Consider the following 14,542-nt stretch of genomic DNA (forward strand, 5'->3'; position numbering starts at 1 on the left):
TCTAGTGGTGTTGGAATAGGAAATTAGTAGGATAAAGATCAAGACTTGATTTTACCGAAATTAAAGTTGCCAACCATAACTCAAGGAGTCTCAAATAAGATGCTATAAATCGTGTGGAGTTCAGGGCACACATGTAGAAGGTGAGGGAGGGAAAAGGAAGTGGAAGAGCTGTATTAACTGTTTTAAAAGATAAGTCACTTCGAACTCTGCAAATGAACAGTCCATCAGAAAACCTGAGGCGTGGCCAGCACTTCTAAGGGCTGGAAAACAACCGTGGACTCAGAACATTGTTTATGTTAGTAATAATCTCTCTTTGGAAAAGGAGGACAGTGGTCCTGACACCTAGGAAGTACTATAGTATTAGTTTTTATTATTCACATGTGATAAATAAACACAAAGGGTAAAAAAAATATATATGTAAAAACCCAGTCACTCTTAACATTTGGTTGGTATATTATTTTTAAGTAACCACATGTTTGCTCTTTCCAAAATAAATGATATCTAGGATGGAAATGAGACAGTTTAAATCAATGTTGGTCTGGGTCTAATAACAAATTCATGTTTTTGTTCAGATGAGGAAATAAACTTTAATAATTACATTAAAATGACCTTTGATTGCCTGATATTAAGATGTCCAAGACAGGCGAATGTTTAGACTATTTAAAAACAGCATACTTTTTTTTCTTTTTTTCTGATTAAAGACTGGTTTAAGAGGATAAATCAGTATCACTAGAAATGCAAGTCTTTCCCATCAGAAGAACCTTCTTTTGTCTTTGGGGCCAATGTTCCAAATCTGTTGGAAGAGCGAGTTGTCTAGTTCCTTGAGGTTCTCTGCTGGCCCCCACGAGTCCTTGTGCCACACCAAAACTCTGCTTGCTCTGGATGGATGTCCTTGCCATAAAATGGCCCCCGCTGGTCGAACCACGTGCTGGAAGATGCAGGCAGAAGAAAAGGGTCCTTAAGTGCTCCTCAAAAGCTGTGCATTCAGTGGAGGAAATGAATAGCTGGCTAGAGAACTCATCCGTCCTGGCTAGTTGGAAAGGAACATCCCGGAGACTGCCTCATTGAATTATTTCCTTCTGAGAAACAAAAAAGTGGGGATACACAGTATCTTAGCTGCCTGAAAGACGTCTCTTCTATTTCTTCCATCTGTCAACATCTGTGAGTCTAATAATTGTCCTGGACCTCAGTTCCTCATGGCTACTTTGGTGAGGGGGACCCTGCACATCATATGTCAACCTCTAATCGTCTTTTAAAAAGACACATTTCAGCTCCCCCAAATTACTTTTTTCTTAAAGTACAGGAATTTTGTTTATCTGACTTCCTAGAGCTATTGCACAGGAATATTCCAGAGGCAATTTTTCCATTAAAAGATGCTGGACAACAGAATGGCAACCTGAGGAGGAAAGAGTCAGAACTGCTGCATGGACATAACTCATCTCCACAGAAGGTCAGGAGCAATTTGAGGTGAAGTGCAGTTTTAGGGAAACCTAGTCTTGCTAAGAAAAATGCAGAGAAAATTTATTCCAAATAAAGGCCAAAATTAATTTTAAGAGTTTTCTTGTGTGAACAGTTGAATGTTTATGCAAATATTACGTTTTGAAAGGAAGAACAGGAGCAGGAAGGTGAGGCCAGTATTAAAAGGAAAGAACTAAGAGTCAAAATCATCGGTTTGTAGATTACCTGATAAACAATTCTGGTTTTGAAAACAACTTGGAATTCTTTTTTTTTTTTTTTTTTTATGATAGTCACAGAGAGAGAGAGAGAGGCAGAGACACAGGCAGAGGGAGAAGCAGGCTCCATGCACCGGGAGCCTGATGTGGGATTCGATCCCAGGTCTCCAGGATCGCGCCCTGGGCCAAAGGCAGGCGCCAAACCACTGCGCCACCCAGGGATCCCCACAACTTGGAATTCTTAAAAGTTATTTCAACGTGCATAACTTCACATGATACTCATAGCAGGGGTAACTGCTTTTTTTTTTTTAAGATTTTATTTATTTATTCCTAAGAGACACAGAGAGAGGCCGAGACATAGGCAGAGGGAGAAGTAGGCTTCCTGTGGGGAGCCTGATGCAGGACTTGATCCCAGGACCCCAGGATCACACCCTGAGCCAAAGCAGATGCTCAACCACTGAGCCACCCAGGCATCCCCAGGGGTAATTGCTTTTATTTTTATTGTGAGTGTCTTTAGTTTTGAGACTATGTCCTATAAAGGTATGAATTTTGAAAATATAAAAGTCCTTGGAAGATAATTTTCTATGGGTCTGAAGACAAATCAGTCTTCAAGGTGTGATAATGGTGCTTTTCCAATTTTCTATTTGGGCTTAACAATTTTAGCATGTAAACATCATCATTAATAGAAGGGAAAAAATAAATGTCCCCTCTTAAAAACAAAACAAAACAAAACATGAGACTGTTCAATAAATAAGATCTATTGTAAAATTAGAAATTTGGTTTCAACTCTGAGGATGAAGTTGTAAAGAGTTGGCCACTTTTGATTCTGAAGTGGGCCTTTGTAGTTGTCTCCTGAACCCCTGGAATAAAGAGGGTTGATTTGCGATGGAATCTCCAGAGCCCGCAGTCATATATTACAATATGTTGTAAATCCAGAGGGTACAATATAGATTTCACAGGGGGCCCGGGGGTTAATTGAAATTCCATCTGTTTCTTCTCTGTGGCAAACTTAGTATCCTGGGATATTAGCTCAGGATAAGATATGACATTTACAACTTTTTAATTTTTAGGCTAAAGTAGAAGTTTGTCTAAATCTGCTCCTCCCTTTCTACATCTTACCTTCTATTAAAAAAAAAAAGTTTACAAGACAGCCTCTATTTTCCCCACAGCTGCCCCTGAGGCAGCCCCCCTTCTTTCCAGTGCATGCCGGGCAATGCCATGTATTCTTAGACTCCCAATGGCCCCCATTACTGTCAATTAGTTACGGAATGCTACAGGGATTCATGCCTGACAGCTCGGGTAAAGGCAGGAGAAATGGGCCCAGTAGGGAGCGAGGGGCCTGATTCTTTTTTGTGCACAAGAAATACCTTTCTCAGCAAAGCTTTTAATGGCCTTCCCTTCATTCTTTCCTTCTGCTCTAGCGCTGCGCCCCCCATGATCCCAACACATCATATACACATGCGCTCCTATCTTCACACACTGACACGTTTGTGTGACTATCGCCCAGGACTGTGAGAACTCTCTGGGCAGGAGGCTCTGAAATGTCCTTATAACCCCTGAAAATTACAGAGCTTTAACATTCCAGTATATATCTTTGCCTTAATCTGATTCCTAACTTCCTCTCTTCAGTAGGTTTCTTGTTACCAAGTGCCTCTTTGGCCTCTGGCTTTTTAGCATATTTTCCTTCTGCAGCTCTCCTCCTTCCAAAGAAGAAATGCATTCTCCCCCGGCCACAGGCTCTGGGTCGGGAGCCCACTGTACCATGTGGTCAGAGCTGGGCAGGCGGTTGTGCTTGGCCTCTCTTGCCACTCCCAGGCCTTTCTGACTTCTTCCTCTACTTCTTGCCTTCTCCTCTACTTTCCCACAATTTCTCCCTTTCCTCCTCCTATCTGTGCCTAGATCGTTCCATTTACTCTGGAGGCTTGAGGCCAGGGGTTTTGTTGTACTCATTTTTGTTCTCTCTCTTCCCTTCCTTACCCACTCCAAGTATTTATCACAACAGGACAAAGACTTTGTTTTGTTCACCAACATATCTGTACTCCATAGACTAGCACCTGCCACAAGTAGGAGCTCAGTAATATGTGTTGAGAATGAATGCATGCGTAAAAAAGCATTTAATGCCATTGGTGGTATTCAGGGTTAAGGAGCACCCAGCATCCCATCGAAATGGTCTGCTGTTCCTAGTCTGCTGTCTTTGCTTTCTTGTAGGAGTCTCAGCCTTTTCTTAGCATTTGTAACAAAGATACACTTAGGAAAAGCCTACCAGGAAAATAACATGTCCCAGCAGGAAATAAATACAATGCTTAAAGTGATTACACTTCTCTGATGGGTTTGAAAAAGATGACAGAGTAAAGGTATAAGATGATGACACACTAGAGAAAAACACTCTCTGGGGCAATTCATGCCTGGGTTACACACTGTTCCAGGCCCTTCCTCTCCTGGAGCCCAGCCTTGTGGGGGGTGTTGAAGAGTAACCCAAGGACAGTTTCAGCCCATCAAATCCAGACGTCTATTATAAAGGGCAGAGGAAAGATCCAGAAGGCAATATGATGGAAACAGGGAGGAATGTAAACATTGGAGGGATTTCCTGAGCCCAAGAGTAAGGCTGCAGGCATCTCTTTTAGGGCTCTTGCCCTTGACACTTGACACTGCCCACAGCAGGACTCTGGTCTGCAAAATGCAGCTATTTTATTATGGTCAACCCATCACCACCCACATATTGCTGTAAGATTCTTACAGATTCATTAAGCTTCGTATTTATGCCATCTGAGAGATACTTCCAATGCTGTCTATCAAATCTGTCTTACTTCAGTGCTTTTCAAATGTTAATGTGAATGTAAATCACCTGGCAATCCCATAAAAGTGCCGATTCTGGGGAGTGTCCTGGGTTTCTGCATTTCTAACAAGCTCCCAGGTGATCTGTTACTGCTGGTCCACTGACACACTGAATAGCAAGACTTTACTTCATGATCTTGGCAAGAGGTAGAGAGGGCTTTGTAAAGATAAATTGACTCTAACCTGAAGGAGAGAAGCCAAAGTCTCATTGATAAAGATTCTGACTCCTCAGCTAAGAAAAAAGATGTATTTATTATGATTCTCATAGCTTTCCTTTTTGGTGAGTATATGAGGTGCTTGGAAATAATCAATGAGGAGATCCCTGGGTGGCTCTTCAGTTTATCATCTGCCTTTGGCCCGGGGCGTGATCCTGAAGTCCCAGGATTAAATATCCCACATCGGGCTCCCTGCATGGAGCCTGCTTCTCCCTCTGCCTGTGTCTCTGCCTCTCTCTGTGTCTCTCATGAATAACTAAATAAAAATATATATAAAAAAAGAAATAATTAATGAACTCATGAGCTAGATATGCTAACTCTGTTTGTCCAGTGTATATTCAATGCTTTTTCTACCCACTTGAACAAGAATTCTATTACAAAGTTTCAATTTTTGTTTTTGTTTTAAACAGTGGAGTTACTTCATCATGAAGAAAGAAATGAGTCATTGTAGGATAAGGCATGAGGTTACTTGGAAAAGAGTATGATCAGCTAACTACTTTGTTTCTTTCCTACCTGCTAAAGAAGGGGCAAAGAAGAGGTAAGGTCCATAATAAAGTTCCATTGGTAGCCAATAAATATGATTCTGATTGGAAAGACGCACAACACAATATCCACACCTGCATATGGTTAATCCTGCCCGAGGTATCTGGTGCTAGGTGCCATTTGGGAGTGCAGATCCAAAAGGAATGGACAGTCTAATTTGGAAAGAACACAGTAGGGGATCCCTGGCTGGCTTAGTGGTTTAGCGCCTGCCTTCGGCCCAGGGCGTGATCCTGGAGTCCTGGGATCGAGCCCCGCATCCAGCTCCCTGCATGGAGCCTCCTTCTCCCTCTGCCAGTGTTTCTGCCTCTCTCTCTCTCTGTCTCTCATGAATGAATAAAATCTTTTTAAAAAAGGAATATAACACAATGAAAATGAAACAATAATTTAAAATGTAAACTATAATTTTTCATTGTTCATAAACTTCCAGGTGTTCATGGGAGCTAAAGGGAGATTGAGATTGAGATGGTCAGGGAAGGTTTTCTAAAAGGTAAGATATGAATTGGAATTTGAAAGAAGGTTAAGCCAGGAGATATGGGAACAGAGTGATGACTGCATCAGGAAGGACAAACAACTGTGCAGAGGCCAGAAAACATAAAGTGTGATGGGGGCTTATGGGTAGAACAGTCGGCTGGAGTGATTTATTTAAAGGAAATATGGTAGAGAGAAATGTAAGAACAACAAAGTTGGGATCAGATTAAGAAAGGTCTTGAATGTTAGGCTACAAAAGTTGGACTGATTCTGATGATGATGATGATGATGATGATAATAATGATAATAATAAACCACTGTATATTTTGAGTAGAAGAGCACATTTTAACCAAAGTATTCTAATAAGTTTATTTCAATAGCCCAAGTGTAAGGCATAATTATTAGGATGGTAGCAAAGGACACCAACTATGTGGGATAGAAGGGTTGACCAGAAGGAATCATAGACTTTAGTGACTAATTATACTCAATGAGTGGGCAGTGACCTTGAGGCTTGAAGTTAGTAAAATAGAAAATAATGTGTGGGGGTTTAATTTGATATATTTTAAATTTTAAGTACTATGTGGACATATAAGTGGAAAAATCCAATAGATAGTTGGAAGTGTGACAGTAAGACCCTGTTGAGACAGGGTGGTGACTGAAACCTTGGGAGTGGAAAACAAGGAACTCCAAGGAGTTTCTCCAAGGAAAAAACATGCAGATATTGAATCTGGGGAAGTGCCCCTATGTATGGCCCAGATGGGTGAAGAAGCAGAGGCACACAGAGAATGAAAGAAGAGAGGGGAAGATGGGGTGACAGGGGCTACAGCACTGAATGCCACAGAAGAACCCAGCATGACCAGATCAGGGGAAGGTCCTTCAAGGCTACTGGTGCCTTTCCCAGTGTGGGCAACTCAGAGTGGAAGGGTGAAAACCAGATGACAGGAGACTAAGGGGTGAGCAAGTCATAACAAAGAAAGAATTTATGGACTTTTCTTTAGGCAAAAGTAAAAATAGAATGGAAACTGAAGGGGAAATTAAGACAAGTGTTGTTGTTGGCCTTTATATCTATTATAATGGTGACATGATTTTTTTTGTGTATTGATTAAGGGAAAGGAAAAAAAGGGGAGAGAAAAAAATAGTATTTTAAAAATTGCAGAGGAATGGGAATTTGAGGTGGTAAAATCCTGAAGGAGATGGGCTTCCTGAGAAAAGGTGAGCCCTATAAATGGCAGCATGGCAAAACAGAACAAAACAAATCTAAACCAAAAAACTCCCCAAACAACACTGCCTCCATATATTTGAAAGAAAACAGGTGCAGGCTTTTGGGGGTCCCATTGCCTCAATCATGTGAGACGGTTTCCAAGTTCTGGGTATGAAGGTAAAGTAGAAGAATGGAGACTATTTGGACCGGCCATCCTATTAGGAAATGGGCAAAAGATGAATAAAAAGCATCATCAAACAACAGCTGAGATGAACGTGAATTTGCCAAATAAGCACAAACACACACCTAGAGACAGTACACAGGGGGCATGACTCAGGGATGTGGGACCAACACAACAGACTGGGGACAATGAAGCTCCAGAACACAAGATGTTGATGAAGACAACGCCAAGGGGGCTGGCCTTTGAGTCCCAGTGGTTAATAACCTCAACCGGCATGATCCAGAAACTCTGGCATATCGACAAGCGAAAGATGGTAAGGAATGCTGGACCATGGCAACTATTTAAAAAGCACTTGTTAGGAATCAAGCAAAGGACAATAACTCAAGGAGCCTGGATGCTCAGCGCTCTGCTTGGATACAGCAGAACCACCAGGCCGCGTCCTGCCCTCCAACGTCAGTGTAGTTGGGGAGCGGCGCTGAGCACAATCGAACCCTGAGAGCGCATCCACATTGTGCAGTAGATCTAGACAGGCCCTCAGGTAGGTACCATGAGGAAGAGCTGGTTGGAGCAGGGCCAGCTGAGAAGTAGCCAGGGCGGCAGCATGGAAGTGGTCTGCCATCCTACGTCCTTCACATCCTCACCAATAGTCACAGCCAAGCTGCACAGCCGTACCTGCAAGACTGGAAATGGAGCCGAGGCAAGGGTAACTGTGATTTTCTTATCATGTGAGGGAGACCTGAGAGCTATAATCTCCCTGCACAGAGGAGAGAGATCTGAAAGCAATGCTCATCTTCCTTCTGTGCCTGGTGTGGGATGCTTTGCTCAGCAGAGCAAACTGTGTTAAGAAGAAGGAATGAGATTTGGGAGTCCTTTTTAAACAATTCTTTAAATTTATTTTCTCGGGATCCCTGGGTGGCGCAGCGGTTTGGCGCCTGCCTTTGGCCCGGGGCGCGATCCTGGAGACCTGGGATCGAATCCCACGTCAGGCTCCCTGCATGGAGCCTGCTTCTCCCTCTGCCTGTGTCTCTGCCTCTCTGTCTCCCTCTGTGTGACTATCATGAATAAATAAATAAAATCTTTAAAAAATAAATAAATAAATAAATTTATTTTCTCTCCTGTTTTACTGAGATATAATTGACGCAGAACAGCATGTATGCTTAAGTGTACAACGCAATGATTCGATATATGTATACATTGCAAAACGATTACCACCCTTCTAGTAGCGTCACTTTTCATCCAAAACAACACAGGTTCCCTAAACTTCCTCATAATTCGATACTGAATTCAACCCTTATGAAACTCTTGATCCAATATCTTCCTATAATGGCATTCATAAGATTAGTTAACATCCATTACCTCACACAGTGACGTCTTCTCCTCGTGATGAGAAATGTCAAGATCTACTCTCAGCAACTTTCAAGTACGCAGGGCAGTATTGTCAAGCATAGATGAGAAGGGCAGCTGCCGGAAGCCGCTCCACAGCTCACAGCCACCCAGTGCATGAGTAGTCTTTAGGAGCATCCCTATGGGCTGTGGTGAAGACCGCTCCCCACTCCTGGAGTCTCCCTCCACTTCAGAGCCTGCTGTTCAGGTCATTCAGGCCTGGGGGTGGGGGTGGGGGTGGGGGTGGTTCTGGCTCTGCTACTTACCAGCTGTGTAACTTTGGGCAAATTGCTTAAGATTGAGTCGCATTTCCCTCCTCCAACGGGGTAACAATTCTTGTAGGAAAAGTGTATGGCACTAGGCAATTACTTGATGATTTTGTCATTTCCAGTTGCTCTCTCTTTCCCTTACCTTCATTGCTTGGTATTGAAAAAGTAGTTTCCTCCTTCCTGTTTCATTCAGTCTAGGCAGCTGAGAGTCTTCCCCTGGTTGGATGGATCTGGCCGAAGCACCTGACCATTTGCCTGGTACTGGACTAGTGCCCCTCTGATCCCCCCCCCCCAAACACACACACACGTGAGGCCTGGAGTTCATATGTTTAAAAGTCTCTACTCCCGATTAAGACTGCTATACCTATTCAGACTCAGGTACCCCATGAGAACACATAATGATATTGTACGGAAAATAGATGAATTATTTTCTACCAGGCTGAGTGCATTAGGAGGCAGCAGCTGCCTCAATCACAGACTTAGGAATAAATTGAAAGGGATCCGTCTAATTGGAGACTTAACATTTCAGAGAAGTCCACCATCAAAAACAACTTCCTTTTTTTTTTTTTTTTTTTTTTTTTTGCTTGTTGAAACAGTCTACCGTTGAATCTTAGGTTTGCTCCAATCTTTCATTTTTGCTTTTTTGGGTCGAAAATTACCGTCACTCCATAGTGGATGTTTCCTTTACCTGTGATCATGTGACTCATGTCCTTGTAAGGAGTCAAGGACTGAGGCATCCACTGAAGGAGGAGAGGGGGTGGTGCACAATGGAGGATGGAAGGTGCAGAGGCTGAGTGGGGGTGATGGGAGAAGGCAGGGAGAGTAGCGGGGTGGGGGGCACTGGCCCTGAACTGAATGTCCCACATGTCCAGTTCTGGCAGGCAGGTGTAAAATTCAGCAAATCTGACTCAAGGAAACAACTTTTCAGATGTGTCTAAAGTCTTGCCCAGTGTCCCACACTTTTAGGTGTGTGTGTGTGTGTGTGTGATGGGGGTGGGGTGGCTGTATACTCAGAGTTGAAAATAAAAAAGCTCCCTCTATTGACTCCTGAATGGCTGAGATAAAGAGAACCACATGGGACTCATTGTCAGAAATGAGAGCTCAGAAGCTGGCCTCCTTTTTCCCATTATTGTGCTATTCTCCTCCTTCCCCCTATCCCTCCCACCTCAAAATGTTTCCCCAGCCCCCACCCAACCCCCACTGTCCCCCCCAATAGCCCAAAGACCCTCTTTTCAAGCTCCCACTGTTGAGGCCCCCTCTACGGAGCCCAAGACCTCCATTCAGAGTCACTGGTTTGGGTAAAATCCCTTATTCACCCCCTACCCACCCCCCTGCCCCATCAGCTGAGCCTCAGTTCAGACCTCACAAAACAAAACAAAACCAGGCCATAGAATTGATGGTTGCTGCTGGAGGACCCCCCTCCGCTCTGTCCCCCAGGGGCTCCTGCCAAGGCAGCTTCTATTCTCCAGTTCCCTCCCTCCCTGCCCCCAATCCTGCTGGATTTTTGTAGTTAACAAGCGCACACTGTTATTATTGTGCCCCCTATCATATTTATTCCCTTTCAGAGCTGATCCGCACTTTTGTCAGAGGCAACCGAGGCATCTTTTGACATTTTAGCCTTTCTGTCTGCTGGGGAGTGATGGCATTGGTGGCAGCAGGGGTGACCCATGCTTCTAAGATGGAGCAAGCAACGCAGAAATGAGGAAGAAGAGAACAAAACCCCAAAACAACAGGGACTGGAGAGGAAAAAGAAAAACATTGTAACTTGTTAGTGACCCAATGCGAAAGAGGTAAGGGGAGGAGGACGCTAATGAGTTTGATGACAGTTGTATTTAAAAGAGTTTTATTTCCCAGCAAGGCTGTGAGTTGGCTAACTTCGTGATAACCCTCAACTAAACTTCCATTTTCACAAGTTACCTAAATTTGAGAGAAATGAGAAAGGGAAACAGAGAAAGTGAGAAGGGGTGGAACCCAGAGAGATTCAGAGAAAAATAGCAACCAAAAACCAAAAAAAAAAAAAAGAAGGAAAAGAGAGACAGAAATAAAAATTTCTTTTTAGTGTTCTTAATATAACACACAATTGCAAGTAGCTAATAGATTTGGCAAAGGTCCCTTGTACATTTTCTACATGAAAACCTTAGGAAATGTCACCAGAATCTCCAAACTTAAAAAAAAAAAAAAAAAAAAAAAAAGAATCCCCAAACTTTGGTGATTAGTAAGCTTCCCAGATTCTTTCATATTCATTTCCATTAAGAATTTTGTGGTCATAGGCTAGAAGTAACGTCTGAAAGTGTTGTTCTAATTAATGACTACAGCAGAGTGCTGTAATGTCAATGGAGAGAAACTTCAAGAAAACACAGCTAATTAGTTTTCATTTGACCTTGCAGAAAGGGACATTTTTATTCCAACTGTACATCTGAGGAAAGAAAGCTGAACAGCACTGTGATTTGCAAAGGCCCAAGGTAGGACAGAGAACATCTGACTGCTGGGACCCCAGCCAGCTCCTCAAAAAACCACAGCCTCCATTTTTCATGATCATATTTCTAGGAAAGAATGCATTTGTAGTGATGAGGAAATCTGAACGACAAAATTCAAACATACTCCTATAGGAGAAGAGCCTGTGTCAAGAGAACTTAGTTAAGGGAAGAGATTAGCCTGTGGGATTAGTCATCTCCTGACTTGATTTTCTTTCCTTATAAGACAAAAAGGGAGGAAGCTCATAAAAAGGCTACATAGAGGGAGATGCTCCAAGTCACAGCCTCTCTGATCATGTTCTTTCACTTTTCTAAATAATTCGTTGTATTCTTAAAGACCTTGTTTTTCCAAATTGCTCAAAGCACTTACAAACATTAATCGAACCTGAGGACAGTTGTAGGTGACATATATTATTACCTCCTACTTTTAGATGGAGAAACAGGCTTAGAGAAATGAAATTTCTAGTGCAAGGTTACTCAGAAACTCCACAATAGAACAAGGTCTAGAATTCATCATTCCTAGGCTGAAATCCACCCATCGTATCATCCAATATGTCCTCCAACAAAATTTCCAATGGCCAATTCTTATTTTTATGCCCAAGCTTTCCCCTGTCTCCTCCTACAAACTTCATTTTATTTTTAAAGATTTTATTTATTTATTCATAGGGACACACACAGAGAGAGAGAGAAGCAGAGACACAGGCAGAGGGAGAAGCAGGCTCCATGCAGGGAGCCCGACGTGGGACTCAATCCCGGGTCTCCAGGATCATACCCCGGGCTGCAGGCGGCGCTAAACCGCTGCGCCACTGGGGCTGCCCTCCTGCAAACTTTAAATGGTGCCAATCACACTTTTTATAATCTTTCCTGAGATATGAAATTTAAGATTCTCACAGGTTTTGCTTCAGAATAAACCCTTCAACCTTTACTTTATTCTCCCACCATATAATTTCTACTCATCTCGGCTGACTCACTTGTATTTGGAGGCAGAAGCAGGATACCTGCCCCAATTTTCCTTTCTCAGGACTATAGGTACCCCTACTGGTATTAGTACAAAAATAATTGCTCCATGATATTTGTAGAATGCTTCATAACTCATAAAAAGGTTTCATTTAATCCTTCAGTTGGATTTTGCTATAGTCCTAAGACTTTTATAGACAAGGAAACTGAGTCAGGTTCAAAGAGGTTATGTATCTAAAGTCTCATGGCTAGGAATTTTGTGTGGGGGCTGGGATGGAATGCAGGGAGACGAGAACCAGGTCTTCTGGGACTCAGGTACAGAATATTTTATGCTAATGTTGGAGAGAGTGGCTGAAAAATGAATTTTCTGTATATTCTGAAGAAGTTAACAAGCGCAATATGGTCTTTGAAAAGAATTCAGCCTCGAAGACAATTTGTAGTTTGACCTTGCAGAATATTCTATTCCTTAAGTATTACTAAGGAACCTAGAACCGCTACTCGAAAACAGGAAGACTGCAACAAGTGTAAGGTAAATTGCAATCTATTTGGATGCAGAGATGTGAAATCTGGTTGACATTGAAACATTCTCCTACATTGTGAAAGATCATTCATTCATGTAACCAACTAGTAGAGTTTTGGGGTCAGGGTTATGGCTCATTTTAGAAAAGTATCTTCTGTAGATGTTGTGTGAAATTTTAAAATATTTTTAAATATTAATTTTTTAGGTTGAGGTGGGTCAATAGTGTTCAAGTCATCTATGTCTTCACTAATTTTTGGTCTAGTTCTATCAGTTGCTGAGAAAAGGGTGTTAAAATCTCCAACCATGACTGTGTATTTGTCTATTTCTCCCTTTAAGTCTGCTCATTTTTGCTTTGTATATTTTGCAGCTCTGTTATAAGGTGCATACTCCCTTATTATTTTATGCCTTCCTGATGAATAGAGTCTTTATCATTATGGAATGTCCCTCTTTATCTCTAGAAATACTCTGCCTTAAAATCTGCTTTATCTGATATAATAGAGCATTCCATCCTTCTTATGCTTACTGCTTGCATGGTTTATCTTTTCTACCCACTTACTTTCAATCCTGTATCATCTACTCAAGCTCAAATACATCTAAATTCTTATTTATATAAAAGCTTTTGTTAATTCTATTAGTATGAGTAAAATACTGAGGGTATGATCATCTCTGGATGAATAAATAAGAGGAAATTTCTGAACTTAGCTAAAAGGTTAAAATCAGGCACAGGTGGTCCAGTGCACAGAATTTGCCAGCTCCCTGACCCAAGTTCAAAAGTCATCATCTGACTTCTCCATGTCTTCTCCTCTCTCTTCTCAACCAGATTTCTCAAAATCTTCTCCCACTTTCCACTGCCATCTTTCCCCCTTTCTCTCCAAAAGGTAAACACTAAACCATGACCTTGTCACTTGGTCCATGATCATTAAGGTTTTCTCAACTCCTGCATCCCTGCCTCTCATCTCTTCAACCAAAAGACACAATCAGGGAGTTTTACTGAATTTCTTTCTTTCCTGAGACTCTCTCCTCAATGCTCCTTTTGTTTCCCTTTTAACCCCTTGGTTTGGTAATAGCTCACATTTTTGATGCCTCTTTATCCCTTTTTAAATCCCTCCATAAAACTTACTTTTTTTTTTCAGTCTCAGTTTTTTCCTCCTTTTCAGCCACATCAACTCAACTAGATGTCTCCCTGTTTATTCAGTGTTTTGTTTAAGCCTAAATCAGACAGTCAACGCCTTGAGGCTGGGGTTTCATGCTCAGAATTCTGTGCTTTGCAAAATGCCATCTGCACTTACCACACTCTACAAATAATAAATAATCAGACCAAAGAATCAGAAAACTGGTGCCAGATCACTGATTAGCATAAGTACTCAACACATAGAAAGAGCTGCTGCTGCTGCTGCTACCACAGAAACTTTTTTTCCAAGAAAATGAAAGCAGTGAACAAGAAACTTGGAAGAGATACTTGGTCACGATTCAATTTGGATGAGGTAGAGGATGAAATGACTGTGGAGGGGAAGGTCCTCAGGGCTCCATCTCACCCTCTGTGTCTTAAGGAACTGTGGCCTGAGAGCTCTCTCTAGGTCTTGTCTTATTCTTCCCTGTACCCAGCCCCTGGCCCAGTGCCTGACATGAAGGAGCCACAGAATAAACATATTCTTGAACTGTTGAGTTGAACTTAAAGAGTTAGGGGTACAGTTATCTCATTCCAGTGCCTAGCTATGCCTCTTGTAGGAAGGGAAGTCTAGGAAGATGATTTATAATATACATTTTTCTAGCTGTGTAAGATTTCCTCAAGACCGAGGTCTCAGCTGGCTCTTCATTTAAGG

The 14,542-nt window shown here is 42.1% G+C and overlaps 1 protein-coding gene across 2 annotated transcripts in view; it reads right to left on the reverse strand.

The window, feature by feature from the left end:
- Positions 1-478: 478 nt before the first annotated feature.
- The window catches only part of GTPBP8 (GTP binding protein 8), a 75,665-nt gene continuing 61,601 nt past the window's right edge, over positions 479-14,542 (reverse strand). The window contains exon 8 of one of the 2 annotated variants that reach the window (XR_013372335.1): positions 479-928. The gene's annotated coding sequence lies outside the window, so the exon portion shown is untranslated. The remainder of the gene's footprint in view (positions 929-14,542) is intronic. The other variant, XR_013372336.1, reaches the window with a different exon arrangement.

This window comes from Canis aureus, chromosome 35, assembly GCF_053574225.1.
Source record: "Canis aureus isolate CA01 chromosome 35, VMU_Caureus_v.1.0, whole genome shotgun sequence".
Lineage (NCBI taxonomy): Eukaryota > Metazoa > Chordata > Mammalia > Carnivora > Canidae > Canis > Canis aureus.